General features: G+C 37.9%; 2 long non-coding RNA genes across 2 annotated transcripts; both read right to left on the bottom strand.

Annotated features, from left to right (window-relative positions):
- Nucleotides 1-3,918: 3,918 nt before the first annotated feature.
- Nucleotides 3,919-4,535, bottom strand: LOC109171285. The gene is made up of 2 exons (XR_002052558.1): nucleotides 4,454-4,535; nucleotides 3,919-4,169 (listed from the first exon to the last, which is right to left on the bottom strand). It is a non-coding gene; the product is annotated as an uncharacterized LOC109171285 (long non-coding RNA).
- Nucleotides 4,536-12,588: 8,053 nt separating this feature from the next.
- LOC109171286 lies at nucleotides 12,589-13,183 on the bottom strand. The gene is made up of 2 exons (XR_002052559.1): nucleotides 13,123-13,183; nucleotides 12,589-12,839 (listed from the first exon to the last, which is right to left on the bottom strand). It is a non-coding gene; the product is annotated as an uncharacterized LOC109171286 (long non-coding RNA).
- Between the last annotated feature and the right edge of the window lie 1,011 nt (nucleotides 13,184-14,194).

The raw sequence follows: 14,194 nt of genomic DNA, 5'->3' as shown, positions 1-14,194 counted from the left end.
TTTTTGTTTTTTGTTTTTTGTTTTTTTTTTTTTTATGTTGACTTATTTTATGTTTTTTGAATACCTATAATGTAAAGGGTATTTTTTTATTTTTTATTTTTGTTGGGATTGTTGATGTATGACATTGGTACACTTGAAAATAAATATATGGGTTTGTTCTGCCAAATATAAGTGGTGTGAATACAATATTTTAACATTAAGTTGAATTAGCTTAAAAAAAATACAATGTGATATAGTACATCGACTGCCTTGCTTTATAGTAGATTCTTCAGGACTTCATACTTCTAGCAACACTGTATAGTACATCCTGCAAAATTTTAAAGTGACAAAAACAATAGGCTAATCCTAAGGAATTTTTGTTAGATGAAGAGAACTGGTCCAGAAGAGAACTGTGTCACTGGACTATTGATTTCATCACCGGTAGACCCTCATGAAAAAAAAAATGATGTCAATACAGTTCTTTAAGTGTTTAAAAACAGGATGTCAATTAACAAACATAGGTTTAATTAAAGGTTATAGTAGCATTAAGACCTGATCAGAGTCTTCAGTTCCTTCATCATCTTCTTCAATTATCCTAGATATGAGGTCCTTTTTCTTGGTTATCATTGAGGTTGGAACAGTAGGCAGAAATTAAAGCTTCATCCCTTTGTATTCTCATGACATTATAAGCTGATTAGGGTCACACATTTGATCTTTTTTTTTTTTTTTTTTTTTTTTTTTTTTTTTTTTTTTGAATTTGAAACTTTAAAAATCAATGACATCCCATTTAGGGCCTCCAATTCTGGAGGAATGTCAACGTCAACCTATATAAAAGGATGACACATTAAATAAAAAACAGAAAAATAGTAACCGCAGATGTAATGTGTACTATTGGTTAATTCCATTGGAGTTTACCTATTGATACTTATCAAATAATAAGCCTGCTGGAACACCTACCAATTCAGCACACTCCCTATCCCATATTAGGAAGGGAGATCTCCTGTTTTATCCACCACTCTAACAGTAAGCTTATACCTTATTGCTCATTTCTACCACCTTTTTTCACCCTTACTACAATCTGATCATTTGCAATCCCCATCCTGTAAATGATCAGATTACAATAATTATTTATATAAAATAAACAATGATTCGCATGGTTTGTTAGTCTTAACAGATTAGTTATAACTCACCTCTTGATGCATAAAGATATCAGAGATGGTACTGACAACAACATTACCACTTCTAAAATCCCCAAGGCCAGTAGACTATGACAGAACTGTTGTAGTAGTGACCACCAAGAAGTTATTGACATTGTACACCTTGCCTTCTTAAAAAAAATATTGTGATATTTCTGCACTTCTACCTTTAAAATATTGGCACATATATAGGTTCCCTAAGAATTAGAAAAGTAAGATTATAAAACAGAGAATATTCAAAAAGCAAAAACAGAGAATATATAGTATATAGATTATAAAATTGCTCTTCGTATGATAAAACATCAAGTATTTTTACGGTCATACTTGTTTTTTTGAGGCAAATTTTCAATGAAGTACTGTTTGTATATCAATTTTTTTAATTGAAAAGTAACTACTCCAGTAAATAATTAATTTACACTTGCTTAAAGTAGATATTCATTCATATGCTGATATACTACCTAATGCTGAATTATAACTACATACATTGTCACTGAATCCAGCCTTAGATGTAATTACAAATAGTACACTCCAACATCCTTTTCTTAGCTTTAGGTAGTAAGGAATGTTGATATCACCATCTTTATTTTCGTAAATATAAAACAATAGATTAGTATACTATACAGAGGAATAATTAACAGTCAATAATAACTTAATGTGTTCTTACACAAGCAACTCAGTACTCCTCTTGCCTAATGGATGCACAGAATTAATCCTGCAAAAAGTATCAAAAAAGACAAAAGTACAAAAAAAGAAGTTGTAGTTCTTTAACATTATATAGACTATAAAAGTTGCAGTTCAAAGAGTTCAAAATCGTCTCTATCACCAAAATAATGGTGCTATAAGTAGCAGCAATTCTTCCCTTGAGATATTTGCATGGATATAGGTTCCCTAGACATTAGATGAAAGAAAGCACTTCTTGTAATTCTTGTAATCATAAAATAGATAGTATAAAATTGGAAATCTGATTTCAGTAGCATTAAAAAAAAATAACACCAAACCGGAAAATTGATTTTACCTATTCAGCATGAAATAAACATTCTTTACTTTCATCACTTGGCCTCCTCTCACTTCTTTTGGTACTTCATATGTTCGAACACATCTAACCCGTGTTGTTTTGGTGCAGAGTATTATGTTTTCTCAAGAATCTCAGGGTGTACTTCCGTATCTCATGACCTCTTTATATAGAGGTAGAGGTAGAGGTAGAATTGAATTTGGACTCTTAGAGAAAAACGAAGAGTCCTGCCTTGGAAGTTGGAACAATGAGAAATAATAATTAAGTTTGTTGCAAGTGTTCAATTAGATGGTATCACTTCAAATTTGTAATTTAAACATGCAGCCAATTCGCTTTCCAAGGCAATTCGAATAATGTGCTGTTTTCAAATTTATTGATCGGTAGTTTTCAATGCATTAATTCAGACAACTAATACATCATTAACTTAGTCTAAACCCGAGTACATAAAACGACGCAGTATAGCATATGCGGGAATTTTTTTTTGGTAGAAAGCTACCGCTTTATTATAATGATAGATTATAATAGAATTAAAAATTTTATATAGATAATATTTTAATATTATAGACATTTTTTTTATAGAGCACTAAATTATTGTATAAAGAGTATTATAATCCCCTTCACAAAAACAAAGAATATTATTATCTTCTTCAATATTATAGCTCTATACTTTTACGCTAATGGAATTAACAATATGAATTATAATATTTGATGCTTAGTATATTCTTTTGTACAAGAATATTATAAGATTCTAGTTACAGAATTAATAACAAGGATTGCATAATTCGATGCTCTATACTTTGGTACCTGAAGGATTATATTGACTCGGGAGGTCCGAGGAATAGCAATACGAGATAAGACAAATGTAATGCAATAGAAAAGACATGGAATATAATTCACGAATATACGTTTATATCAAGACAAGTGTAATATTACTACAAGAGAGCAGTGTTGCAAAAATCACGTCTAGGCGCTAGGCAGCGTCCAGCCGCGTCGATGAATGCCGGAATCGATTTTTTAAAGGATTATTCGCCAAAACAACGTCGTTTTAGTTAATAATACCAAAAATCTCAAAGGATCGCGAATTCAGCAGTCTCCGCCTCGCCGATTCTCATCTTCCTTTCACTTTCTTCCAATCCTCAATGACAAACCAACCTCAATTCGTAGCATTTCTATTTTTCAAGATCTTGATCACATTAATTAGTAGTTTTTCTCCGTGTCATCGTCGTACGGGAACGACACTAACGGAGGAAGTGGAGTCCTAAGGGCTCCAATGTTGAGATTCAGCACTAGAGCATGGTGGCAAGCGAAGAGAAGAAAAAATTTCTATATTCATATTATGATTGCTACATTAGAATTATGAGTTGTTGACCTTTTATTTGCATATTCAAATTACGATTGGTGTATTATTTATGGTTCCTAATTCTCTATCATTATTTTTAGTCAATAAAATATAGTTTACTTTACAAATTTAAAGCATTGTTAAATATCTATATTTTATAAATACCCAATTCTAGAGAGTTCTTAATTATGTTTAAGCATCTCTACAAAATGTCTTTTTTACGTTCTAGTCTAGTTTTGCATATACTTAGTGAAGTGTGTCTATAATTTTATTATTCTAGAAATATGTCCATGACTCTTTCCAATACTATATGACATGTTAAATTTTTAATCGTTCAAATGTTATAAAAATCACGACAATAATCTATCGATTAGACACAAACCATTTGAATAGGCTCAAGTATAATGAATTTTCATATTTTTATTGAATTGGATAATAAAGACCAAACAACATAATAAGTTGAGAGGTTTAGGTTTGGATTGCTAGCAAAAGCAGTGACAATATACTTTTGAGCTTATGCTTTTGCATTTGCCTCCTTTGCCGCAATTACTTTGCAAGCAGCGTTGATTACAATCTCCGTCGTTACATGGTCCAATATTATTGTCAAAGCAGCAATTGAGACCGCTCGTTACTTGAACAATGTCTGATGAAAAAAAAATCAAACAAAGAAAAGAATGCAAATTAAAATTGGTCATGTTTTTATCATAATTATAGATCAATTCGATATTTTGATTTCATTATTGTTACATTGTCTTTTTAAAATAGTTTTTTACAATTATTTTTTAATATTTTATTGCACGAATAAAAAGTGTTTCAATTGATAAAGTAAATTATTAAGAAATAGTCCTAAAAAATAAATTGCAATATATAAATTCATATACACATAAGATATAGCTAGAATAATTTCAATATATAATAGGAATAAACCTGATGAGATGACGAACACCACAAGAAGGATGGTTAACACACCCGACTTGGCCATTCCTAACAAATATATGTAACTCTTTATAAATTTGATTTTCTTCGCTATTTATAATTATGTGGTCACTCGGTTCGTTTTTATAGGTAATATTATAATGTATAATTACCTTATGTAATACGATTATCTCTAAAAGGTAAAAAAAGATTATGAGAATGCAAAATCACCTAATGTGATTGATTGCATATTGGGAAAGTTATATTAAATATTATGGTTAATGATTATGTTTAACGGTAACAATTCCTTTTTTTTTTTTTTTTTTTGAAACTAATGGTAACAAGTTCATTTAAAATGGAAAATATATATTCATAAAATTGAGATATTCTATTTAATGGTAACAAGTTCTTTTACAATGGAAAATATGTATTCATAATAAATTGAGATATTCTGTTTAAAGGTAACAAGTTCATTTAATATGTGGTTAGTCGGTTTGTTTATATAGGTAATATTATAATGTATGATTACCTTATGAAATACGATTATCTCTAAAAGGTAAATAAAGATTATGAGATTGCAAAATCACCTAATGTGATTGATTGCCATATTGAAAAAGTTATATTAAATATTTTGGTTAATGATTATGTTTAATGGTAACAAGTTTTTTTTTTTTTTGAAACTAATGGTAACAAGTTCGTCTAAAATGGAAAATATATATTCATAAAATTGAGATATTCTATTTAATGGTAACAAGTTCTTTTAAACCGGAAAACATATATTCACAATAAATTGGGATATTATGTTTAATGGTAACAAGTTCTTTTAAAATGGAAAATATATATTATACAATTGAGATATTCTATTTAATTTATATATATATATATATATATATATATATATATATATATATATATATATATATATATATTGAATTCATTTCGGCCCGGAATTATCCTCATTTTTGAATTCATACATGAAAATTCAATTCTTTATCGCGTGTTATTATTTTAAATTTAAAAACTTGTTTAATATAAATTTTTATTTGTTCTAAATTTCAGTTAAAAAAATTAAAAATTTAAATGGTTTTGATGTTCTACACAAAGTATCTATAATAAAAAAATATTTAATTAATAATATGATAATTTAATTATAATTAAATTTATTCTTATTATATAGAATTAATGGTTTCTATTTAATTTAATATTTTAATAGAGCATATATATATATATATATATATATATATATATATATATATATATATATATATATATATATATATATATATATATATATATATATATATATATATATTTTGATGGATATATTGGACCCGGAACGAACCGTCCCGGAAGAGACGGACCCGAGAAGTCCCTCGGCCCAGTCAAGTGGGCCGTGGCCGAGTCGGCCCAAGGCATCTCGGCCTTGGGCCGAGTCCGGCCACGGGTGGGCTCAGTACACCCGAGCCCACCACCATGGACCCGGGCACTACCGGGCGGGTCCATGGTGGACTCGTGGACTCGTCTAGGCCGAGCTCGACAGCTCGGCCATGCCGAGTTGCCCGCCTTGGACCCGGTCCCGGGGGGACGCGGTCAAGGCGCGCCGACCCAACTAACCCCGATTCTAGGGGTGTGGTTGGGGGGTTTTGAGCTGATATAAAAGGACTCCCTCTTGTCCTAACAAGGGACCTGATCACGACACACAACACAACAGATTCCTGAATTGCTATCTTCTAGCCTTATTGTCCTAATCAAGCCTTGTAATAGCTTATTAGCGATAATTAATACAATATATGGTCCCTGCGACCTACTGTCCCTGCGACCTACGGTCCCTGCGACCTACGGTCCCTGCGACCTACGGTCCCTGCGACCTACGGTCCCTGCGACCTACGGTCCCTGCGACCTTATTATATCTCTGCGTCGCATTATTTATTTCGTACGTATACTTATCTGGGTTTAATAATTCGGGCTACCCCCGGGGAATTAAATCCATCATTGGTGCTCTTGTTGAGAGCTGCTGTACCAGCTCAAGCGTATTCTATATTTAGTGGTCTACCACGACCTGCTACCATGACGAGATCGAGATCCAACTCTCACCACACCAACGGTTCCCGCGGCACCCAGCTCGTCACAAACGGGAACGGCCCCAACGGGGCCCCCAGCCTCCAACCGGCCGCCTCCACCAGGTCGGGGACTTGAGAGATCACCTCACCAACCATCGCAGCGGTGGGGTGCCAGCTCCCATCGCCCCTCCTCCAAATCTCGCTCCGCTACAGGAGGTGGCGGTTACCTTTTAGCAATCCTCTACGACTTTGGTTCACCTCACAGAGGGTCCCCAAGGAGGTGCGCACGACGGTCTGGAGGCCACACAAAGGATGCCGACCCCGCCTCCACCTCCCTCAAGGGGCGCATCGGCCCAAGCACCCGGCTACCCCGGGCACTCAACACTCAAATTGAAGAGGATGTCAACTCACCCCGACCATTGGACACGCGGGGAGGGGGTGACATCCGACAAGATCACCATCGCCAAGCCGCGGGCCCCGATCTCCGCCGCGACCCGAGTAGGCCTCCCGAGATGAGAGGTCGGGAAACAAATGGTCGAGCTCCAAGCACCAATCGTGACGAGGTCGAACAGCTCCGTAAGCGAATAAACAAGCTCCCAGAGGGGATGGTCGCGCCACAACAAGCTACCACCTTGTTGACCCACCCCGTTGAGGGGCTCCAAAGAGGTGTCCGAAATCATGTCCCCGAAGGTCGCCAAGCCGCGGGCACCGAGCTCCGCCGCGACGCGAGTAGGCCTCCCGAGCTGAGAGGTCGGGAAACAAATGGTCGAGCTCCAAGCACCAATCGTGAAGAGGTCGAGCAGCTCCGTAAGCGAATAAACGAGCTCCCAGAGGGGATGGTCGCGCCACAACAAGCTACCACCTTGTTGACCCACCCCGTTGAGGGGCTCCAAAGAGGTGTCCGAAATCATGTCCCCGAAGGTCGCCAAGCCGCGGGCACCGACCTCCACCGCGACGCGAGTAGGCCTCCCGAGCGGAGAGGTCGGGAAACAAATGGTCGAGCTCCAAGCACCAATCGCGAAGAGGTCGAGCAGCTCCGTAAGCGAATGAACGAGCTCCCGGAGGGGATGGTCGCGCCCCAACAAGCTACCACCTTTTTGACCCACCCCGTTGAGGGGCTCCAAAGAGGTGTCCGAAATCATGTCCCCGAAGGTCGCCAAGCCGCGGGCCCCGAGCTTCGCCGCGACGCGAGTAGGCCTTCCGAGCTGAGAGGTCGGGAAACAAATGGTCGAGCTCCAAGCACCAATCGTGAAGAGGTTGAGCAGCTCCGTAAGCGAATGAACGAGCTCCCGGAGGGGATGGTCGCGCCCCAACAAGCTACCACCTTGTTGACCCACCCCGTTGAGGGGCTCCAAAGAGGTGTCCGAGCCCTCTTGCTTGGCCCCGACATCTCTCGAGGGGTGCCTACATTTACCCCGCCCCTCCTAAGGGGGCGTGATAGGTCGAGCACCCGGCTCTCCCGAACCCCAGGAGCTCAAATATTGACATATGTTCTTATTAACCCATGGTTGCGGTCGTGCGTGCCGCCCCCGACCTTGGCATTTACCTAACGGTAGTACATGGGGGACGCCCCACTCACTACCTAACGGAAGAACATGTTGTGGGTTGCTTGCCCCTTGACAAGGTCGAAGCCAAGCCGGTGGGGAGAACCTACATAGTTCCCCGTGATATACGCTACAAGAAGTCCTCCAATGACACATTGCTACATTAGGTGTCAGTCATAGAGGAGGTCCACAAAGGGACCTGCCCGGTCCACCAGGATGTCCGTCCCCTCTAATGATGTTTTAAGAGGTGGAGCATCCCCTCCAAAGATGTTGCAAGAGGTGATCCGTCATCTCTAACGATGTTTCAAGAGGTCGTCTGTCCTCTCCAATGATGTTTCAAGAGGTGGAAGGTCTCCTCCAACGATGTTTTAAGAAGTAGAGCGTCCCCTCCAAAGATGTGGCAAGAGGTGGTCCATCCTCTTCAATGATGTTCCAAGAGGTGGGACGTCTCATCCTACAACGTTTTAAGAGGTGGAGCGTCCCCTCCAACGATGTTTCAATTCCCTCCATCGATGTTGTAAGAATCGAGTACTCACCCGACCTCCCCAAGCGTACCCTAAGGGGCACAAGGTCCGACCTCGCGTACCAACCCCGACGGAGGAGCCCGGTGGCTTAGTCCAGGAGGACTAGGCTCATGCGGGTAACATACCCTAAGGGGGCACGAGGTCCAACCTCGCGTACCAACCCCGACGGGAGAGCCCGATGGCTTAGTCCGGCAGGACTTGGCTACCGGGCTCCTCCGTCGGGGTTGGTACGCGAGGTCGGACCTCGTGCCCCTTAGGGTACGCTTGGGGAGGTCGGGTGAGTACTCGATTCTTACAACATCGATGGAGGGAATTGAAACATCGTTGGAGGGGACGCTCCACCTCTTAAAACGTTGTAGGATGAGACGTCTCACCTCTTGGAACATCATTGAAGAGGATGGACCACCTCTTGCCACATCTTTGGAGGGGACGCTCTACTTCTTAAAACATCGTTGGAGGAGACGTTCCACCTTTTGAAACATCATTGGAGAGGACAGACGACCTCTTGAAACATCGTTAGAGATGATTGTCCATTCAAAACGCCAAGTCAATACAATGTGCCCACCTCCCGGAAGCAAGAGCATAAGGTGTGGCCACCTCCCAGAAGCAAGGCATAGAGTATGCCCACCTCCCGGAGGCAAGAGTGTAAGGTGTGCCCACCTCTCGGAAGCAAGAGCATAAGATGTGCCCAACTCCGGGAGGAGAATCATGCTTATCGAAGCAAGGTACAAAAGGACACACCCCCCGGAGGGGGCCATAAGATTTGCCCACCTCCCGGAGGGGAGACATAAAATATGCCCACCTCCCAGAGGGGAGTCATAAAATGTGCCCACCTCCCGGAGGGGAGACATAAAATGTGCCGACCTCCCGGAGGAGAGACACAAATGTGCCTACCTCCGAGAGGAGAGGCATGTTAGGAAAAGTACAAAGTTGTGGAGCGGAAGAAGGAACCCATATGATAAAGAAGGGATGACGCTAATCAAGCCGCTATCAAGTCTAATCCTTGAGGTTGGGGTCGGCCACATTGGGGTCGGCCACCTTGGGGTCGGTCACGTTGGGGTCGGCCACGTTGGGGGGTCGGCCACGTTGGGGTCGGTCACGTTGGGGTCGGCCACGTTGGGGTCGGCCACGTTGAGGAGTCGGTCACGTTGGGGTCGGCCACGTTGGGGTCGGCCACGTTGAGGGGCCGGCAACGTTGGGGTCGGCCACGTTGAGGGGTCGGTCACGTTGGGGGTAGTCACGTTGGGGTCGGCCATGTTGGGGTCGACCGTGTGGGGCTCGGACCCATGGAGTGCGACTCGTGTTTACTCTCCTTCATTAACGAACCTCGGCCCAAGACGCCTCGACACAAGGCACCTCGGCCCAAGAGGGGCTACCTCATGAGCTCACCCAAGAAGAGGACGACTACCTCATGAGCTCGCCCAAAAGTGAACTCAGAAATCAAAGTCTCATACACGATGCCAGGGAGTCCAAGACTTGTTAGTGTTATTGCGGAAGAGAAGAAGTCCCAATTGCGATGGGATCACACCAAAGTCGGTGAAAGAGGAATGCGGAAGAGAAGAAGTCTCGCTCATGATGGATATATTATGATTGGAGCAAACCGACCCGGGAAAGCGGAACAAGGAAGTATGGAGTAAACCCGGGGCACAGTGGTTGGGCCCCGTGCTCGGCCCAAGGTGCCCCGGTCATGGTGAGCTCGGCCACAGGAGGTCGGCTAATTTTCAACTCGGGACAAGCGCGCAGGAGACGGCTCGCAAGGTGTCTACTCTCTATCGTTGTCGACTTATCACAACGAAGAGAGTGGGGGACTCGTGATGGATATATTGGACCCGGAACGAACCGACCCGGAAGAGACGGACCCGAGAAGCCCCTCGGCCCAGTCAAGTGGGCCGAGTCCGGCCACGGGTGGGCTCGGTACACCCGAGCCCACCACCATGGACGCGGGCACTACCGGGCGGGTCCATGGTGGACTCGTGGACTCGGCTAGGCCGAGCTCGGCAGCTCGGCCATGCCGAGTTGCCCGCCTTGGACCCGGTCCCGGGGGGACGCGGTCAAAGCGGGCCGACCCAACTAACCCCGATTCTAGGGGTGCGGTTGGGGGGTTTTGAGCTGATATAAAAGGACTCCCTCTTGTCCTAACAAGGGACCTGATCACGACACACAACACAACAGATTCCTGAATTGCTATCTTCTAGCCTTATTGTCCTAATCAAGCCTTGTAATAGCTTATTAGCGATAATTAATACAATATACGGTCCCTGCGACCTACGGTCCCCGCGACCTTATTATATCTCTGTGTCACATTATTTATTTCGTACGTATACTTATCCGGGTTTAATAATTCGGGCTACCCCCGGGGAATTAAATCCATCATATATATATATTGAATTCATTCTCCTGTTATACATATTTTTGTCTTCATTTTTGAAGACATACACAAGAATTGAATTCATTATTGTGCGGCATTATTTTAATGTAATATATATTAGTTTAATTTAATTTTTATATACTATTTAAAATTCAAAAAATACAAAATTAAAATAATATAAATTCCCTTCAATATTAAAATATTTATTTATTAGTATGATAATTTAATAATAACAGAATTTATTATTTTTTTTGAATGCTACTAGCTCTATTAGAATGTAGTATCTGTTCATATACTTTCTCAACCTACTGAAACACAAAGAGCCAATAATGCCTCCACTGAGGCTCGAAATCACAATCTTCCAAATGGAAGTCCAACCCGGATACCATTAGACCACATAGTCCTGGTATAATAGAATTATAATAGAATTAAAAATTTTATATAGTTAATATTTTAATATAATAGACATTTTTTTATAGAGCACTAAATTAATATATAAAGAATATTATAATCCCCTTAAAAGAAAAAAAGAATATTATTATCTTCTTCAATATTATAGCTCTATACTTTTACGCTAATGGAATTAACAATATGAATTATAATATTTGATGCTTTGTATATTCTTTTTGTACAAGAATATTATAAGATTTTAGTTACAGAATTAATAACAAGGATTGCATAATTCGATGCTCTATACTATGGTACCTGAAGGATTATATTGACTCGGGATGTCCGACGAATAGCAATACGAGATAAGACAAAAGTAATGCAATAGAAAAGGCATGGAATTATGATTCACGGAAATAAGTTTATATTAAGACTTGTGTAACGTTACTACAAGAGAGCAGTGTTGCAGAAATCGCGTCTAGGCGCTAGGCGGCGTCCAGCCGCGTCGAGGAATGCCGGAATCGATTTTTTTAAAGGATTCGCCAAAACGACGTCTTATTCGCCAAAACAACGTCGTTTTAGTTAATAATATCAATAATCTCGAAGGATCGCGAATTCAGTAGTCTTCGCCTCGCCGATTCTCATCTTCCTTTCACTTTCTTCCAATCCTCAATGACAAACCAACCTCAATTCGTAGCATTTCTATTTTTAAAGATCTTGATTACATTAATTAGTAGCTTTTCTCCGTGTCATCGTCGTACGGGAACGACACTAACGGAGGAAGTGGAGTCCTAAGGGCTCCAATGTTGGAGATTCGGCACTAGAGCATGGTGGCAAGCGAAGAGAAGAAAAAATTTCTATATTCATATTACGATTGCTATATTAGAATTATGATTTGTTGACCTTTTATTTGCATATTCAAATTACGATTGGTGTATTATTTATGGTTCCTAATTCTCTATCATTATTTTTAGTCAATAAAATATAGTTTACTTTACAAATTTAAAGCATTGTTAAATATCTATATTTTATAAATACCCAATTCTAGAGAGTTCTTAATTATGTTTAAGCATCTCTACAAAATGTCTTTTTACGTTCTAGTCTAGTTTTGCATATACTTAGTGAAGTGTGTCTATATGTTTATTACTCTAGAAATATGTCCATGACTCTTTCCAATACTATATGACATGTTAAATTTTTAATCGTTCAAATGTTATAAAAATAACAATAATAATCTATCGATTAGACACAAACCATTTGAATAGGCTCAAGTATAATGAATTTTCATATTTTTATTGAATTGGATAATAAAGACCAAACAACATAATAAGTTGAGAGGTTTAGGTTTGGATTGCTAGCAAAAGCAGTGACAATATACTTTTGAGCTTATGCTTTTGCATTTGCCTCCTTTGCCGCAATTACTTTGCAAGCAGCGTTGATTACAATCTCCGTCGTTACATGGTCCAATATTATTGTCAAAGCAGCAATTGAGACCGCTCGTTACTTGAACAATGTCTGATGAAAAAAAAAATCAAACAAGAAAAGAATACAAATTAAAATTGGTCATGTTTTTATCATAATTATTGATCAATTCGATATTTTGATTTCATTATTGTTACATTGTCTTTTTAAAATAGTTTTTTCAATTATTTTTTAATATTTTATTGCACGAATAAAAAGTGTTTCAAGTGATAAATTAAATTAATAAGAAATAGTCCTAAAAAATAAATTGCAATATATAAATTCGTATACACATAAGATATAGCCAGAATAATTTAAATATATAATAGGAATAAACCTGATGAGATGACGAACACCACAAGAAGGATGATTAACACACTCAACTTGGCCATTCGTAACAAATATATGCAACTCTTTATAAATTTGTTTCTCTTCGCTATTGATAATTACGTGGTCACTCGGTTCGTTTATATAGGTAATATTATAATATATGATTACCTTATGTAATACGATTATCTCTAAAAGGTAAAAAAAGATTATGAGAATGCAAAATCACCTAATGTGATTGATTGCCATATTGGGAATGTTATATTAAATATTTTGGTTAATGATTATGTTTAATGGTAACAAGTCTTTTTTTTTTTTTTTTTTTTTTTTGAAACTAATGGTAACATGTTCGTTTAAAATGAAAAATATATATTCATAAAATTGAGATATTCTATTTAATGGTAACAAGTTCTTTTAAAATAGAAAATATATATTCATAATAAATTAAGATATTCTGTTTAATGGTAACAAGTTCTTCTAAAATGGAATATATATATATATATATATATATATATATATATATATATATATATATATATATATATATATATATATATATATATATGTATATATGTATACATATGTATATATATATATATATGTATATATATATATATACATATATATATATATATATATATACATATGTATACATATATATATATATATATATATATATATATATATATATATATATATATATATATATATATATATATATATAGTCAATTCATTGCGGCCCGGAATTATCCTCATTTTTGAATTCATACATGAAAATTCAATTCTTTGTTGCGTGTTATTATTTTAATTTTACAAACTTGTTTAATTTAAATTTTTATTTGTTCTGAATTTCAATTTAAAAAATTAAAAATTTAAATGGTTTAGATGTTCTACACAGATTATCTATAATAAAAAATATTTAATTAATAATATGATAATTTAATTATAATTAAATTTATTCTTATTATATAGAATTAATGGTTTCTATTTAATTTAATATTTTAGTAGAGCATATATATATATATATATATATATATATATATATATATATATATATATATATATATATGTATATATATATG

The sequence above is a fragment of the Ipomoea nil genome, unplaced genomic scaffold (genome assembly GCF_001879475.1).
Source record: "Ipomoea nil cultivar Tokyo-kokei standard unplaced genomic scaffold, Asagao_1.1 scaffold3401, whole genome shotgun sequence".
Classification (NCBI taxonomy): domain Eukaryota; kingdom Viridiplantae; phylum Streptophyta; class Magnoliopsida; order Solanales; family Convolvulaceae; genus Ipomoea; species Ipomoea nil.
Note: the sequence above shows the minus strand (reverse complement) of the source record. Positions and strands in the feature narration are given on the sequence as shown.